Raw genomic sequence first — 18686 nt, 5'->3', positions numbered from 1 at the left:
AGCCATTTAGCACAGACAGTGCACAAAGACTGATTGGGCAGATAATGGTGTGGAATGGCCAAATTGATGGAATGCAAGACCAAACTGACAGCATGAGAAATCGGCTGGATAGCATGCAATAGGAAATATAGAACATGATTGATGCTTTGGGCAGAATCTAATCACTTTTTGCCTAAAAACATCAATCATGTTCTTCATTTCATTGTAAAATTTTAACTTTTAAAATTTGTTTAAGTTGTGAAATAGTAATATCAAAATTTAGCAGATGCACACGGTGTGTCATCATGTGCTATCTTCCATCAGGGGATATCAATGTACTTGTTTTGTGTTTGCAACCCCTTCCTCATAATAATGTTATTGTGTGAGAGGAAAAAAGGGATTGCACACACAAAACACGTCCATTGCTCCCCCATAATGGGAGATAGCACATGTTGACTTGAACCATTTGTACTCCTAATTTGTGTGCATTCTGCTAAATTTTTATTTTACATGGGTGACATCACCAGCACCGTTTTTGACATGTTGAACTTTGTAAGTTCCTGTTATTTTTTGGTATTAGGTTTTAAAAAACCCAGTTGTCAAGCATAAATTTGTAAACAAAAAATATTTTAGAGAAATATGCCTAAAATAACCCCAAAAAAAAAAATTATTGCTCCAAAAAAAAAAAATTATTAAAAAAAACAAAAAACATAAACACGTTTTAAAAAAATGCACCCTTCAATGTGCGCACAGTAAAATGTTTTGACTACAAGAATGTGTATGGCTTATTATTTATCAATAACAGTTTCTTAATTTTTGGGGTGTTTACAGTGACAAAGGGCCTTATTAACTAAAGGGAAATGCACTTGCCACTACAAGTGCACTAGGAGACAGCCAAAACTAAATGCAAACAAGAATAAAAACAAGAGATTTTATCCAAAATAATTTTTGTTTATTTGGTAAAAGGTTAAAGTTGTTCTTGCATTGCAATGGCCCCTGACCATTAAAATAATTGACATATCTGTCCCGCACTTGACGGGCGGTTTGGGGGGCCAAGCCAGTACGCCCAGTATCCAGGCCTGTGAGTGGAGCTTCGCCACTAAGTCCGGCCTCAGGCCCAACAGAGGTAATATATGTAGCAGAATGTCTTCTCAAAAAATTATGAAGAATGCAGCAAGCCATTATCACATGATTTATTTTATATTCCGCCAGATTTATGGCCGAGAGGAACAAACGTAACCGGCTGGCCAGACTCCCGAAGGCATTCTCAACAACTCTTCTTGCTCTGGCCAGCCGGTAATTAAATACCCTCCTCTCAGGGGTGAGGAACCTTTGGGGAAACGACTTTATTAAGTGGTCGCCAAGAGCAAACGCTTCATCACCAATGAAAACTGAGGGAAGTCCATCAACGTTCTGGTCATCAGGTGGCAATCCCAGGCCACCAGTCTGGAGATGCTGGCACAACTCGGTCTGTGCAAAGACTCCTCCGTCCGACATCCGGCCGTTCTTACCCACGTCCACGAACAGAAAATCCAATTGTGCCGAGACCACCGCCATCAATACTACACTATGAAACCCCTTGTAGTTAAAGTAGTAAGACCCTGAATGGGGTGGTGGCACAATGCAGATATGCTTCCTATCAATCGCCCCGACACAGTTGGGAAAGTCCCAATGGTCAGCGAACTGGGAGGCCACAGTCTGCCTTTCCTGTGTGTTGGAAGGAAACTGTGGAGTCAAACAAGAAAAAAAAATATAAGTACTTTTAAACATAACTTTGCTAGCAGATTACACAAAAACATTCTTGAACAACAGTCGAACAGCAGTCGAACATTTTTAAAATGTGTTATTAATAAAAAACAAAAACATAAGGCCCACTTATAAGATTACTCACCCCCTCTTATGGACCATTGATCAATTTGTATGTGGGGGGGAGGGGTTCTAATTTTGTAGAAGACCACACCTGACATTTGGAAACATTTGAGGGGGTGGGGGAGGGGTTCTAATTTTGTAGAAGAACACACCTGACATTTGGAAACATTTGAGGGGGTGGAGGAGGGGTTCTAATTTTGTAGAAGACCACACCTGACATTTGGAAACAGAGGGGGTGGGGGGAGGGGTTCTAATTTTGTAGAAGACCACACCTGACATTTGGAAACATTTGAGGGGGTGGGGGAGGGGTTCTAATTTTGTAGAAGACCACACCTGACATTTGGAAACATTTAAGGGGGTGGGGGAGGGGTTTTAATTTTGTAGAAGAACACACCTGACATTGGGAAACATTTGAGGGGGTGGGGGAGGGTAAAGCAGTACAATGGAGCTGACAATATACATTGTTAAAGGGACTATAGGCTAGAGGTATAAATGGACCCAGGATTGCATAGTGGGGAGGTTAGTGAAGGTAAATATGCATGTAGGGCAACAAATGATTAATGAAAAAAAACAGGCATGCATGAAGATAAATTGGACATTCACAGCATATTCCAAGCCTGGTAATTATGTAACAAGGAAATTTAGACAATACATTAGAAAACATTAAATACATATCATGTAAGATTAAAGGATAAAAAAAATTACCTTCATATAGTCCTTCTGAAGGACCTGAATTATAGCAGAACAGGTCTCTGGGATTATGATCCCCAGAGCCTGGGGGAGATGCCTGTCGAGAACTTCAAGTCCTGAAGACTTCTCCCAGTCGCCAAGTAACGTAACAATGCAACTAGCCTCTGCTCCGCAGTGATGGCTTGCCTCATGCAGGTATCCTGCCTGCAGATATAAGGGGTCAGCATAGCCAGCAGACGTTGAAAAACGGGGTCCGTCATCCTGAGATAATTCCTGAAATCCTCAGGATTATTCTCACGGATCTGCAAAGGCATGTGCAAGAATTGGTCATGCTGGCGCAATCAATTCTTCGTCCATGAACTCCTCCTCGCCCTGTTCATGGACTGGACTCAGGTCAAAGTGTTAACCCCAACACCAAGTCCCCACGCAGCACGAACTCGAGAACGAGTACGTCCACGCACCATGGCTTCAAAACGGTCGGCTGGTCAAACAAACAAACTTAGAACAAACACACTGAAGAACAGCAAGGCCTATGAAGAGTGACCTGAAAATCAGGAACGAGCGGACCAGAACGGCCTGCTAGGCAGGTTACGAACTGACCAACACGCACTGAAAACCAGATACAAACCTCACAAGCACAAACTGAACCGCAGAAAATGATCGAAATAAGCTGAAGTGTGAAAAGCGTGAATCGTCTCTAAACAAACTTCTACTAACATGAGATAAACACGAGATTAGCAGAAGGAGCCCAAAGGGTGGCGTAATGGGGCTTGAACTTCCTTTTTCTAGTCCTGTCGTACGTGCTGTACGTCACCGCGTTCAAAACCATCGGACTTTTGGAGTGATCGTGTGTGTCCAAGTCCGTCCGTTTGTAAGTCCGGCGCACATACGCTACAAAGTCCGTTGGAAAGATCGCAGGACCAAGTATGCCGTAAAGTCCGGACGTGTGTACGCGGCATGAGTGTTTATTTGTGAACCGGTGCCTAATAAATTTATCCTTATTTGGAATGTCTGCGCAATGAGTTCATCTTTTTTCATTCACATGTATACCTAATATTTCGCTGCAAATGTGGAGTGTGTTCGTTGGCTTTACCATCTTGGCTATCAGTTTCTATCGCAATTTTGAGTCCACCATTGGAGTAAGGAGCTTGGGATAAAGAGATGTTTGTTTCCTGTGGTTACCATCTAATAATGTTATGCTATATAACCCACCTGCTGACGGTAAGGGTCAGTGTATTTGGGTGATGGTGATGGGCTTCTTCTCCCTCTATATCTACAGAGATCTGCTGTGAATTGTTTCTGACTGCTTCAGAGAACCTGAAAATTTTTTTATGGACTTTCCAACTATGTTTTTTCTATAGCGCTACACCTATATCCCACATATCTTTATATTGTATCCAACAATATTGTGTTAGCTGCTCATTCTCATTGTTTCCGTTATAGCGCAACAAACTCAAATTGTATCTATTTAGGGTGGAACATATTATCTTCACAGAAATCTCTGGTAGACCAGAACTAGGCTTGTGTATACAAACAATGGGATCCAAACCTCATTGTTTTACACATACTCACTTCAAAGGATCCCATGCTGGTATATGCAATGAAGGAAGGCCAACCCATAATCAATACTTAACTTCCCAGGAAAATTCAAGTTAATCTCCTGCTAAGAATAGTCACAAGGATTTGCATTAAAGGGGGCTGACTTATGCAAAGTAAAGGGATTGGAGATGTAGCCAGTCCTTAACTAGGAATAGGGAAGCTCACCGATCAGAGCCACGCTATGCCAACCAATGAGGCATCAGCATGTAATGATATAGACAGACTAGATGGGAGGGAAACACACACTTTTATGGGAGAGCAACCATTAGAATGGAACCTTGGTGCAAGGGTAATTATGGGAAAGGTCTGCATTTTACTTGTAACTAAATATGTTTGTAGATTAATGTTTTAAGGACTATAATCTGTATTCCTTCATGTAATTCTCTTATTTTAACCTAATATTTTCTGCCTTGGTGTAGACTATAGATAGATGGTTGTGTATTAGATAGACTTTCAACCACTCACCAATAAATGTTGTTATTGTGTTAAAGCTTTCACTTATGGTCAAATAACTCTCATTTAACCCAAATCATATCTGAGAGATATTAAATCTCAAATATAGTATACAGGAAACCGACTGCATGGGAGGTTGTCATATGTCTGGTCAAGCATGTGGTGCCCAAGCGGCTGCTGTTCTGGTTACGCTTGATCCGCTTCAGACATAGGTTGCAAACAGCAACGGTGCGATCTGCTGCACATGTGTCCAAAATGGCCCACACCAAGGAACTTTTCAAAATATGCGGGGAGTCAGCAGCACCCTGCACCTGCGGAGCTCTGCAGTGTGATGCAGTAGGGTGGCTGCCCTTAAGCTGCCCCCTAGAGGACATCCTGCCTCATTGGAGTTGTGCCTCCTCCTCTATTCTATCAGGCACCCAAGTAGAGTCAGTGACCTCATCGTCCCCTCCCTCCTCAGCACTGAAGCAAACTTAGCACTATGCTGCAAGCTGGGGGAACATGACTGCCAGTTTCTTGTCCTTCTTGGGCACCCTCTCTCTAGGCTCACATTACTCCCTTCCTCAACCTGGGAACCAACATCGGAGCCTTAAAATCGCTGCGCATCCTCCAGCAGCATGTACCCGACACTGTGATCAAATAGTTCGGGGGAATCCTCCGTGCATGATGGTGGGGCTACGGAAGGAGTGACTGTGGACAAGGAGCCGGTGGAATAGGCCACTTTGGCAGCTGCATAGGAAGGAAAACTACTCTGAGCCTGGGTGACAGAGGATGGGGAGGATGAGAATGGCTTTGTTATCCACTCCACCAACTCTTCTGCATGTTCTGGCTCAATAACACCACAAGCAGCAGAAAAAAAGGACAAGTGTGCCCCACGGCCACCTGCAGAGGATGCACCATGTCCACGACCAGCACTGTTGACTGTAGACACAGAGGATGCTTGCCCTCTTTTAGTGGCCTGTGAGCGTCTGCCTCTCCTTGGTGGCCTTCTTGACATGATGTATATTTTGTTTTGCAACACCGCACTACACTGTATTGTGTACTTAGTACACTACCAGAAAAGCAGTAGCAACTGCACTACGGCTGCACTGTATTGTGTACTGTGTACACCACCAGAAAAGTAGTAGCAACTGCACTATGGCTGCACTGTATTGTAATTACAATTTTTGATATAATATTTCACAGCAGGGACCATTCCTGTGCCCAACAAGAGTATCTGTGAGGGGTTACAGTGTTGTGGCACCACCACCACCACCACTGCCTAAGGCCCAATTTTTCTGCCCCTGTCTAACAGGGGCATGTAATTACAATTTTTGATCTAATGTTTCACAGCAGGGCCCGTTCCTGCGCCCACCAAGAGTAACTGTGAGGGCTTACAGTGTTCTGGTACCACCAACACCTGAAGGCCCAATTTTCCGCAGAGTGTATAGGGCAGGCCATTTAGTATATACAGACGGTCCCCTGTTTTCAAACATCCGACTTACAAATGACTCCTACTTACAAATGGAGGGAGACAACAGGGAGTGAGAGGAAATCTACCCCTAGGAAAGGAAATTCTCTCCTTAATATGGGAAAAAGGTGTCTCCACTGATGCTTTATCACCAATGCTTGTTTCCCTAATAACTCAAAATTTTCAAAATCCAATTGTCATTGGGACAGAAAGTGAGATGAAATCTTCTGAACAGGGGCACAGACAGCAAAACAAATGTTACAGGGGTGATAACCCTTCCCTATGTTATCCAAAAAGCTTAAAAATAGATTGGGGGAGGGTACCCATGCCATTTTTCTCAATGATTTTCATCTATATTGCCAGGACCCAACATTACATTACAGCCGCAAGCAGTTTTAAATTACTTTTATTCCTTTAGAAATGTCATTTTGTGCAGGGACTGTTCTAAACACAGGAAAAATGCGCCAATTCACAGGCATACTATAGTCACCCCCCAGGCATGATATTTAAAGGAATATTTCACTTTTATTGTTTCATTTTTGCATTATTGAAATCATTGCTCCCGAAAAAACTGCCGTTTTTAAAACTTTTTTTTTGCATTGATACATGTTCCTTGGGGCAGGACCCGGGTCCCCAAACACTTTTTATAATAATAACTTGCATATTAGCCTTTAAAATTAGCACTTTTGATTTTTCACGTTCGAGTCCCATACACTATAATGGTGTTCGCACAAATTTTTTGCCTGTTCGCATGTTCTGCCGCGAACTGAACCGGGGGGTGTTCGGCTCATCCCTAATCAGCGGTAACACTCGTGTCTCATCCGTCTCTGCTAAAATATAAGCAAATATTATTAGATTGGATCTAGTTGTAATTTTTTTATGCGGATATTCTTGAAGAAACCCTGTAAGTAGAAATAAAGATTTTTTTTTTATTTATTTTTTTTTTTGTAAATGAACCTATAACCACATTGCTGTACAGTAGACCCCCAAAAATCTTGGGGGTTAAATTCTTTGAGCATCCGTGAATTGTGAAAATCCATAAATTTTGGATGTGGTAAAAAAAGTGCCTATAAATGCCTAATATGCCTATTAAGTGCCTCAGGTGGCACCTCTTCTTCAGGCCCTCTGGTGGCATTTGGGCTACATCTTAGGGCTTTAAGAAGAACAAAATGAAGAACACTCAGCGAAACACTGGAGATAGCTACATGCGGAAAACTGTTATGATGCGGGAATGCTAGGCTGGGAAAAAATCTACAAACAACTGAGGCCGCAAACTCTGAACCGCGACTTTGCGGGGGTGGACTGTATATTTAATGTTATTTATTTTATACGGTTCACACAATTTTTGATTCTTTGTTCATTTATGTGTTAGTTTTTTTAACTTAATTATAAAACAAAAGTATACGGAAAATTTTGAAATATGTTTTCAAAATGGAATAAATCCACAATAAAATTAACCTATTGTATGTGTAGCAACACTTGGGCCTGTTTATAAAGCAATTAATATGATATTCACTACAAATTCACTGCAGATTAATCTTTCTGGTATTTTGTTTTTTAAATTACAGGGAAGGTTAATCCCCTATCCCCTATCACGGACATTCTCTCATCCTCATCCGTGGTATGAGGATGAGAGAATGTCCGTGATAGGCTGACCACTGACTGCTGGGAAATGGCGTGTTCTGCCGATCACAGACGAGGAGAAGGTGCAACTTTGATGACTAGCTGATCGGTGCAGAGCGGCACACAGAGGCATGCACAGGACACAGGTAGGATGCACACATACACAGGACACATGCACACATGCACAGGACACAGGTACAGGACACAGGTAGGTGACACATGCACATATACATAGGACACATGCACAGGACACATGCACATATACCCAGGACACATGCACAGGACACATGCACATATACACAGGACACATGCACAGGACACATGCACATATACACAGGACACATGCACAGGACACATGCACATATACACAGGACACATGCACATATACACAGGACACATGCACAGGACACGGGGAGGTATACAGCTGCAGATGGGCATTGTTGACCCTCTTTTTCCACTTACAGTAGCTGCTGCATTTCTCACCCTCGTCTTATACTCAGGTCAATAAGTTTTTCCCCTGTCGTAAATTAGAGCCTCGACTTATACTCGGATCAACCTATACTCGAGTATATACGGTACATCTATTTATTTTACTTTGGAGTCTATTTATAAAAAATTTTTTGCTTTGTGAATCATTCACTCAAATGCAACAAATAATAAGTTTAATGTTTTTAATATGTTTGTTAGGGAATGTTACATTCGCCCAATAAAAGGCAACAAATAAAAACTGACATTACACACACATAGTGCAAACGTACAGATGGTATATTTGCAAAGGAAATTTTTTTTTTCAAATCTGGTGAGCAACTCTCTTGACCAGGAAATAACATTTCTGGGTGAATTCTGAACACCAACAGTGTACACAACTATTTCCTTTAACCTGAAATAACAGTAAAAATCCAACAGGATTTAGAATCCTTCTTTTTTGTTTTTTTAATTGTTTATTTTTCAACAATTGTAAAACAGCATATCATAAGATACAGAGATCATGACATTTTAACATAGAAGCATTCAAAAGAAAAGTACAAACAGATTAATTGAGCTTGATGGGGATATCTGTATAGGCAGATGTCAGCATCTTCCAGAATTGGGTCATTCAAACAAAAAAAAAAATATACAGTATCCATGTTTAGGTAAAAAAAAAAGTAAAATTAGATAAATAAAGAAACATAATGTATCAACTGCAAGTTCAAACAAAAGGGTGCTCAAAGAGTAATGTTAATGGGAATCAAAAAGACGCGGGGCTATGAGGATCAAGAGAATATATTGAATCGTCCCAATTTTTCCAAATTTTTTCAAATTGGGGAAGTTTACCTTTAATTTTTGCGGTTAAGTGTTCCATTCTGCGCACATCTGTGACTATGGAAAGAACATGGTGTAGAGTGGGGGAGGAGGTAGATAGCCAAAGTCTAGGAATGGCTCTTTTTGCTGCCAAAAGTATGAAAGACCCGAGTTTCTGTAATGATTTGGGGACACCCAGGAAAAGTAGACCCAGAAGGAAGTGCATGGGGTTTAACGGAATAGTTGTAGAGAAGAGTGTTTGCATTAATTTTTGTATCTCAGCCCAATACATACTTAAGATATGGCAATCCCAGAAGATGTGAAGATGGGTACCTACGGACTGACCACATCTCCAGCACAGGTTAGAAAGAGAAGGGTTTTGGGCATGTAACAACTCAGGAGTTCTGTACCAAAAAAATAGTATCTTAATAGCGGTTTCTTTTTGTGCTACACATTTTGAAACTTTGAAAGCTGAGTCCCAAATTTTCCCCCAGTCCAACAATGAGATTGGTCTATTTAGCATTCTAGACCATTTTGTCATGTAATTATGTGTGGAGTTAGTTGGGGGGGTACTGCATGGAGTATTTTATATATAGATGAAATTAGTTGTGTTTCATATGGGCCATTTGCACACAGTATCTCAAAATCTGTAGGTTTTTCTAAGGATAATGAAGGGGAGTTGGATTGGAAAAAATTTTTATTTGTAAATAAAAGTATTCTATAGGGGTTGGTAAATCATGTTTTTTTTGGAGGTCTGAAAATGATAGAAATTTACGTGTAACCGGGTAAACCAGGTGTCGCAGCTGAAATGCCTGCATGAGTCCATGAGAGTGTTCGCAGATAAGATAGTCCATCTGGGATGTCTGGATTAAAAAGGACATTCTGGAGTGGGGAGCATGGTGAGGAAAGAGAAAATTTATCTTTACACCTCTTCCAAATGGATAGAGTAAAAAGCATCGGGGATAGACATAGGGACCTCAATTGGGGCATGAATTTCCTTGAGGATGGCCATAACATGTAGCAAGGATGTACTGGAGCAGTAATCCCCATTTCAATTTCAGCCCATCTACTTGTGGCTTTCCTCAAGGTCCAGGTGGTCAGCACCCTAAGATGGGAAGCGTAATAGTACTTAATGAGATCAGGGGCAGCCAATCCACCTTTAGCTCTAGGGGAGAAGACTACTGATTGAGCAATTCTATGAGATGCATTGTTCCAAATAAAATTAAGGCACTTTCTCTGGAGGTTTTTCAACTGCGACAGTGGGACTGAGATTGGTAACGTTTCAAATAAATACAATAATTTGGGTAGTACCGACATTTTGAGGACGTTAATTCTGCCAAGGAGAGAGAGTGGGATGGAAGACCAGAGTTGCAGGAGTCTAGAGATTTCTGCAAACAAAGAAGGGAAGTTGGCTTGGTAAAGTGAGTGATATGAGGGGGTAAGATGAATTCCTAAATACTTCAGTGAGTTCTGGCACCATTTATATTTGAATCTGTTTTGTAAAGAGCTAAGCATGTCTCAGGGTATATTGATGGGGAGGGCTTCTGTTTTGGTCTGGTTAATTCGAAAACCTGATAAGGTTCCAAAAATGGATAGAATATTGTGTAAAAAGGGTAGGGAGGTGTCGGGATGGGTAATGGTTAATAAGATGTCGTCTGCGAATAGGGAGAGTTTGTAGTCTTGTTGTCGCAATGGGACTCCCCTGATATCAGGATGAGATCTGATGGCTGCTGCTAAAGGTTCAAGACTTAGTATGAATAATAAGGGTGACAAAGGACACCCTTGTCTGGTGCCGTTACTAAGGGTAAACCGTTGTGACAAGTAGGAAGACATCTGGACTTGAGATGTGGGGAGCGAGTATAGGGTTCGTAGAGCCTATATAAAGAGAATCCTTCTTTACGCTATCCAAAAGTTTTGGTTTGACACATTAAATGCTTCTTTACCTTGGCCTTGTTTAATGTTATCTATTTATTGTGATATTTTAAAGTAGGAAAGCAAAGTTTCTCTTTGCTTTCCTACCTTAAAGCCCAACTCCAGTTAAACACAAATTAGAACTTTCTTATCCCCAATCCCCCCACCCCAACCACCTTTTGTCATCCAATTAGGTATCCAGTTTTTTTTTATAGGGCATGGCAGGACACAGAGTAATGCTTACTGTGATCCATTGTTTCACAAGCTTTCTCTTTGATGGTTCCAGTTGTACTGACTGGTCCCCCAAAACTGTTTATCTTGTTGGTTTCCCACTGTTCTTGTTAACACCCCTCTTGCCAACATCACCACCACTGCTGATGTCAGGAGTGCCCCCAATATTCCAGTGCATGAAAGAAAACAACCAAATCCCTGTCTGTATCAGGACTGCAGGTTAAGGTAAATAATATTCTGTGTTATCCCATCCTCTAGAAAAACAAGTATTAGATCCTTCATCTGCTGGGGGGGATTTTTGATTTTAAATATTTTTAAATCCCCAAAATTAAGTTTTAGACCTGTTGAGTCTGCCAGGTACAGTTTGACTTTTCACTTCCTACATCAGGGTAAGAAGGAACCAGATGTGCTTCAGTACTTGTAAACAGTATGGTCATTTTTAATCCTATAAAAAAATACTTTTTTTGCAGAAAGAAAGCACATTAAAGGTTTCTTTATGACATTATGCCCTGTATGTAAGTAATTTTTGAGCTGAAGGCTTAAATATACATTTGCCAACCAGGTAATGCATATGTGCAGTGGCAAGGAGGGCCTTAATGTGCCATATGCAACTATGGTGGCCAAAGTTTCAGGGCTGGGAGCACACTAACTGAATGCTCCCAGCACAGTGGCTAAGCTATTACAGAACCCAATCTTTGTTTGTGATCGGTAGCCAGAGGGAAAGCCAAACACTAGACAGACCTATGACCTTCCAATTTCCGAGCTAATCTGTGAAGTTACCATGTGAAGGAATTCCACATTTTAGAAATTAGAGCACCTCCTCTATCAAACCAAAGCAGTCAACAACTACATTATGCACCTAAGCAGCAAAACAGGTCGTACTCTGAACACAACCTATTAGTGGAGGCTCGTTCATGGGGGCTTCTGGGGCAGCGCCCCACCGGCTTTGCTGCAGAAAAAAAATAATAAATGAACAAATAAAAATGAACTATAACTATTTTTTTCTGTTGAGTTTCTCTCTAGTTGTGCTGCTGTTGCTACTTGCTAGGTATTTTAGAAAAAAGTCTAATCTGCCTAGCAACAGGACGTCCATCCAAAAAATCATTAAAAAGTTGTATCGAGAACATTGTAAAATGAGTTCTCCACCCTTACTGGCTGCTTGCCAGTTTTCTATTCTGTTAATAGGAGCTTTTTAGGATGGGTAGAAATACCGACCCTGGCCAGCCTAGTATATTGAGCCTAATTTGGTCCCTCCCTTGGGGGGGTGGAGAAGAATTTCCCTGCCTGCAGTTGCACAGCCTGGCCTGCTGCCAGCCATGGCCCCCCCTTCCAGTAGTCGAACTCTAAAACATGGTCTTTCCCTCTCCAGTCTCCACTCTCCACCCCTGGCCATCCATCTTGTGTGCAGAGCAGACTGGAGGAAGGGAGGAGACAGGAAACACGATGAACAGAGGAGAGCGAGAGAGGAGAGGGGAGGCTGAGAGTAGCAGAGCACAGCGCTGGCCAGGTTGGGAATCGGGCCTGGCCCCTGGGGATTCGTGCGTCACACTGTTGGTGTCAGCTCATGAGTGAGTGTCTGTGAGTTCAGAGAACTCTCCATTCTAACATTTTGTTGAGTTCAGATCAGCTGGGGGAAGAAGGAAAGGAATCAGAAGAATCACAGTCACTCAGTCACCCCTTCTGTTTGCTGCAGAACTTGTCTTGAAGCTCCATCTGCTGGCTGGGGGCGGCATGACCTGGCTGACCGTGGAGGGAGCAGAGCAGACAGAGTGAAAATGCTTTGCCCCCAAACAAAATAGTATGTGGGTGAGTCGAGTTTCAAGCACAGACTATATACAGCAATAACAAATACTATACATATAATTGAAAGGAAATATTAATATAGAAAATATTTATATTAAAATAAATAATATTATGGTATATATATATATATATATATATATATATATATATATATATATATATATATATATATATATATATATATATATATATATATATATATATATATATTATTTTTTATTTTTTGGTATGAATATTTAAACATTTTTGTTTTTTGTTTTATAAATGTAGAATATTGACATGTGTATATTTTTAGATGGATGCAGGGGGGTCCATGTTAGTTTATACTGATATTAAATGGGGCTTATTATAATAATAATATGTATTAGGTTTGTCAATAATAAAAATATGTGCAAAATGTAAGAAAATATATAATGAGCTCAAAATGTGACAAAAATCTAATATAATCACTCACACTTAAAAAGTAACTCCGCTTTCACAGTAAAAAAAAAATAGCAAATAAAAAAAAATAATATAGCATATACAATTGCGACTCAAGTCATGTTGTAGTTGAATGTTGTTTTTAAAAATGAAGGTTAGTTGTTTCAATAGCATAGCAGCCTGCCTAGCCTTACTGAATATGACATGTTAACTTTTGAATAAATAAGTGTCTAGCTTTAAAAAAAAACAAAAAAAAAACATTTTTTGTGGGCTATAAATGAGCATCATTAGGAAGGAATGTTGGTAAAACTAATCCTAGTAGTGACACCAATGGTTTGCATCTTAAGAGCTTTCCCTATTATAGCCCATCAATGTATTTTTATTTTTTTAAAGCTGGACACTTATTTATTCAAACGTTAAAACATGCCATATTCAGTAAGTCTGCTATTAAAACTCTTAACCCTCAGCCAGGTGACCTGACATCAGATACCCCCAGATTTATGCAGCCAGAAAACTGTTCTACTCACCATATTAGCCCATCAAACCACATTTGCATGGTGTCTGCCGTGACGTCACTGTAATTGTATATGTGTGTGTCACTGTGTGCAGGTATATATAATACAAAAAAGAAGGTTGTGATAGAGTGGGTAGAGTTTATAAGGGGTGGGTGGGGCTTCTATGAAGTGGGTCAAAAAGGAATGGGTGGGTCTGGCGCCCCACCATCCTAAAACTTCACCAGCCGCCACTGCAGCCTATGGTCCTGATGTACTTCTTATTCTTTCATCTGTTTTTACTATAGGGCTTGAGGTTCTCACTTGTACATAGCAAGCATCCAGTATATAAAAGCATTTACAGCTTGCTAAATGGAATGGTCTATATCGTTATAAAGTGCATTCAAATTATTTTCAGAGTAAACCAGTTGATTAAGTTGAAAGGGTAGCTTCAAATGTATCTCCTGCCATTGAAAAGGAAAAATGACCTTTCCTCACTGCAAGGTTAAAATTGCAATTATCGTAGTAGGATGTTTGCCTTCTTCTGAATCAAAATGATGAATATTTCTACATATAGGTCCAACGTCATATATAGATAGATAGATAGATAGATAGATAGATAGATAGATAGATTTTTTTTAATAATATTGTTAATATTTGTAAGATTGAACCCTTTCATAAACAGAAGTCATGGATGACTTGATACCCATGCCATTTTTTTATTTATTTCCAGGACATATGGTTTTAGTTTGGTGCACATTTTTATTATAGGCTGACAAAGTAAAAGTAAAAAAATAAATAAATAAAAAAGGCACTTTTTTCACGTCTATTTTTTACATGAATTTATTGTTTTTTAACACTGTAATTGTATCTGTATTATCAGTGTTGAACAGATGAGCACTGCCACTTCTAGGCTGCAGTGACATCTGCATGCCATTTGCAACCTTGAAGTATTACTTTGTGACTGAACATTTCAGCCTGCATGTCACTAGCTGACATATTAAAGCAGAGTTCCACACAGAAATGGAACTTTTGCTGTTCAGATTCCTCCTCGCCCTCCCCGGTGTCACATTTGGCACCTTTTAGGGGGAAGGGGAGAGCAGATACCTGTCAAATCCAGGTATCTGCTCCCACTTCCGGGGAAAGATCGCCGCACATTGTGTGGGGACATGCGCAATGTCCAGCAAATCCTCCTCCCCCCTGCTGTCTTCTGGGAGACGCACAGGTCCCAGAAGACAGCAGGGACCAATCAGAACGCGCAGCCCGACTCACGCATGCGCAGTAGGGAACCGGGAGTGAAGCCGAAAGTCTTCACTGCCTGGTTCTCTTATCAGGAATGGCGGCAGCAGCACCCTGGAGTCGATCCAAAGATCAGCTGGGATGCCGAAATCGTGGGCTCCATGGACAGGTAAGTGTTCTTATATTAAAAGTCAGCAGCTACACTATCTGTATTTGCTGACTTTAGGCACATGATCTATAACTATTTTAGTTCCTGGTTGTCAGCTGCAATTGAGAGGCACCAGTAATGTAAAGCATTGCTTGCTAAAGGGAGGAGATTTATATATAGATCACGGGTAGGAAGGGTTTATTACTATGAGCATGGTGATTATTCAACATTTTATTTTCCAGGGTCAAACGATTCATTGTAATCAATTTATCTGCAGCTAAACCAATGAGACAAAAGGTGCATCTTAGTGTAAATCTCCACTGTTATGGTGTTGAAGGGATCTATTTATGTACTTTTTCACTCCTTTAAAGAGGCTGGGCTGACAACGTTACAACAGCAATAGATGCCTTTGGTTAGTGTTGTCACCTGTGTGCAGAAAGAGGCACGCAGGCACGTATTGGCATGATCAACAGCCACATTATAGTACTTATAAGACAACTACAAACAACAACTGCTAACGTTATAGTAAATGTCAGTAAGCCCAGATATGCTACCTGGGTCAGTTTACTTACACCCTGTTTTTACACTTTTAAATCCAGAGCTCTAAAACATAGCCCTGCTCTTAAACTGATAGATACAGTAGACAGATAAATCGATAGATAGATTGATAGATATTAATGATTTCTTCTTAATTTCTGTAAAGATACCCATTTTACACAAATAAGATGAGCCTGCATTTCAAATCTGAGTATTACAGCCAAGAACATTCTTGCGTCTGTTTTTCTCTTTGAATAGTGCTTATTTGAATAAAATGACATTTGGCTTAACTGGATCTCTAAATTATTTGCAGTATTACTATTTACAGGAATAAGTATGTGATTACTTACAACTGAAATCAAATCTAGCAGTTTCACATATCAGTGCATTTTAGCAGACTTAGGGCAATTTGATTTCTTCCAAAGAATGCACCACATATATGACATCCTTAGCCTAGGATTTATTTAATGTAATGTTTTAATATTGTGTTGCAAGATTGGTATGATTGTGTGCCCTCTTTCTGTAATGTCCAGCGCTTTTTATACTTTTAATCTGTATATGTGGATAGCTGAGGACAAATGTCTTTCTGCATGAATAACATGTGATTATTGCTTTAGAAATATATCACATTAAATTGAGGTTAGAGCACAGTTTGTAAATCTGGCAATTATTTTCAAATAGATGAAATATAAAAATTGGCAAGCAGCCTTTATGTGGTAAGTTTAAATTAGTCAACATTAAAGGTTTTACTTTTATTTGACAAGTTGCTATAAAGACATGACATCCTTTAGGGTAATACTATGGCATCATCTAACTGAAACAGGTAGAAGGGCATTATGCTTGAATAGTCTGCCCATCACACTTCTCCTAACAAAAGAAATTAAACAAATGAAATGTAATTCAGAATAATAAAGGCAAGGGTAAATATCCAAGAAGTACATACAGTGCTCTATGTTTAAGTCCTTAAAAAGACACTTCACGCTATTCTTCAGGGATAGATTAAATGTTGACAAAGCTAATGCATGAAATAAATTAAAGAAGAGTAACCAATGCCAGTTTATGTGGTTTGTAACTTTTTCTTCTTTTTTCTTTTTGTTAGACTTAGCAATTTTACCAAGAGATGGGTTTTAGGGGCTAATTAATAGTGGTGTCTAAGCATCTGCCTTAACCATTGAACCCAGCCTGCTCTTGATCCTGATCTTATACTTGTCTGCTCTTTCAGCATCTGAACTCTGAATTTGGTCACAAATCATGACAAACAACTAGTTCTATGTTATCACAAGGTTTACTTGAAGACTGGAATGACTGCTTTTGTCAGGCCTTAATTACACATGTATTGTTCTCAGTCAAGATTCCCTTTCAACAACGAAAGTAGGCGTTGCAAATACTCTCTGGTCATGTTCATTTTTTCTACAGCTAGAGACAAAACTAAACTAAAGCAAAAAGGAGAAATCAATTGCAGATGTGGCAAAAATCTACCAGCACTGTGGGTTTCAAAGATTTGCATCAAATAACGGGGTTGATTTACTAAAGGCAAATAAGCTGTTCACTTTGCAAGAGAATTCCCATAGCTTCATAAATGTGATGCAGTTTTACTTTGGAAAGAATGCCCAATCACATGCAATGAAAAAAAAAAAAAAAACAGGATGCTTTCACAAGATAAGATGAAGGAATTGAGAAGAGCTTAACCCCATTCACTAGGCTCTGGGGCAAATTCCCTAGAAAGTTCCATTTCCCTTGACAGCCCATTTGCCTTTAGTAAATCAACCACAATGAATCCAGTGAGGAATCATGTTATGTGAACTGGGGGAATTCTCATTCTATTCACAATTGAGTGTCATCAGAAACAAATACTGTATGTTTTGTTATCAAGGGATTACAGTGGCATGAAATAATGTAGCCATGGAGCTAAACCAAATATAGTATATTCAGAAAAAATGGTGCTTATACTAACACATAAAGTGTAACAAGTCTCATTAATAATCAATATTCAAAAAAGTGTAGCTGCCCCTTAAAAATTTGATATATTGATATATCAAAATTTAATAAAAAAGTATATAAAGCAAAGGTGGCGCTTTACACTAGCAAATAAAGTGTAATCACATCAAGTCCATATGTATTGTGAGTCCATACACATATCTTTAAAAGAGAAGTATGGCATTAGAAAAAAAAATAAACAATCAAACTTACCTAGATGCATGCAGCAGCAATTACAGCTGCAGCTGTCAACCGCTGCCTCTAGGACCAGGAACTGAGTAATCAGACACCACTGATCACTCAGCTCTCAGTCTTCAGCCTGCAAAGAGGTGCTGACTGTCAATCACCAGATTCTGCTCTGCTCCTCCAGTGCTCACTGGAGCACTGGGCTGTGCAGGGGGAGGGAGCAGCTGGTTCAGACTCTCAGTCGCTGAGAGTTTGAGCCAGCTTGATTCAGGCTTCTGAGTGGATCCTGACCATATGGTCGGATTTTTCAGAGCCTGGACCGGGTCTGTGAAGTCAGCCAGTCGAGGGCTTTAGCCTGCTGTTAACTGAATAGGGGACACAGGAGTGCAGAACTAACTGCACTCCTGTAAACCACAGGAGGAGTATAGCCAAAAACGCTTTGGCTATACCACTCCTTTCAGTGTCCATATGTGCACCAAATTAATATATCAAAGAAGAAAGTGACAAGTCCTCTACCAACTCATGCAAAACAAGTGATCACACCTGGTGCAAGTGCTCACTCACCAGAAGCATATGACCTCTATGTTATAAAAGGTCAGAATGCACTTTTACTAGGTTGTTATCCTCTCCTCCTGTCCACACTTCAAGGACACCAGGAAGGTGCATACACTTTAAATTCACACTCATGCCACCATACCAGCCATAAATGAGCCAAGAAAAAGGAATCTCCTAGTGTACTATTTAATGTATAAGAAAAGGATTTCACAATAAAAAGAATGTCACTCAAATTTATGAGTGC

This window comes from Aquarana catesbeiana, linkage group LG05, assembly GCF_042186555.1.
Source record: "Aquarana catesbeiana isolate 2022-GZ linkage group LG05, ASM4218655v1, whole genome shotgun sequence".
NCBI lineage: Eukaryota > Metazoa > Chordata > Amphibia > Anura > Ranidae > Aquarana > Aquarana catesbeiana.
This window is presented reverse-complemented; position numbering follows the sequence as displayed.